Source organism: Myotis davidii, unplaced genomic scaffold (genome assembly GCF_000327345.1).
Source record: "Myotis davidii unplaced genomic scaffold, ASM32734v1 C63419292, whole genome shotgun sequence".
Taxonomy (NCBI): domain Eukaryota; kingdom Metazoa; phylum Chordata; class Mammalia; order Chiroptera; family Vespertilionidae; genus Myotis; species Myotis davidii.
In genome coordinates, this window is record NW_006369880.1 from 1 (window position 1) to 897 (window position 897).

Below are 897 nucleotides of genomic sequence, written 5' to 3' on the forward strand. Positions count from 1 at the left end.
TTTTTGCCACTCTCTTGTCCATTTCCCTTAAATTCTTCAGTATCACTTAGGCATTCAAAAAATTCTTCTTCGCTATCACTCCAAGAATCCCAAGATTTTCCCACCTCTCCCTTTTCCTTGTCCATATCTTTTAGATTGTCTGGCCCCAGCTGGTCTCCAGGTCTTCCAGCATCCCCTGGATATGTATTAGTCACATTATCTGAAATACTTATCTTTCTCTTCTCATCACGTGCCTTCTTTCTTTCAATACAACAATTTAACATCTTAAGAAAACAGAAATATATATATTTCAATTCATTACAGTAAAATAAAAATCAATCCACTGCTTGAATATTTAATTTTCATTCTCCACCCTTTCCCCTATACCTTGTTGTGAATGACAGTGATTTTAAGTAACCTACAGCAGCACAAAAAGAATGGCCTATAATCCATACTTAAATTTAGCATCAGAAATAAGCTTCAACTGACTCAAGATCACATTAAATACTGTCACTGAAAAATCTTTACCTGTAGTTTCTGATGTAATAAACAGCATCTTAGATCTGGGGGGCCACTTGCTAATCTACCAAATAAAGCAGTGGGAAAAGAAAGATTAGTTTTAGTAAAATTGCTTCAGATATGCATAGTTTTTATACTACCACAAATTTTAGCCATATTGATAAGAAATTAAAACTAGAAACAGAGACAGGGCAAATAAGATTAAAAGATCAGAATTTATTTTATCCTCCTACTATACAAATCACCAATAGCAAGTATAACAGATATTTCAAAGCTTAAGAGTAAAGTAGTGATAGCACTCAAGCTAATAGCAACTTAAAATAAAAAGTCTCTAAATCCACCCCAGGTAGTAGCTGGCATACAGTATGTCACACCATACAAAATAGATTAGACTATCTT

At 33.7% G+C, this 897-nt stretch overlaps 1 long non-coding RNA gene across 1 annotated transcript; it reads right to left on the reverse strand.

Moving 5' to 3' along the window:
- Positions 1 to 6: 6 nt before the first annotated feature.
- Positions 7 to 891, reverse strand: LOC102775504. Its single transcript, XR_436386.2, has 2 exons — positions 508 to 891; positions 7 to 263 (listed from the first exon to the last, which is right to left on the reverse strand). It is a non-coding gene; the product is annotated as an uncharacterized LOC102775504 (long non-coding RNA).
- Positions 892 to 897: the final 6 nt, after the last annotated feature.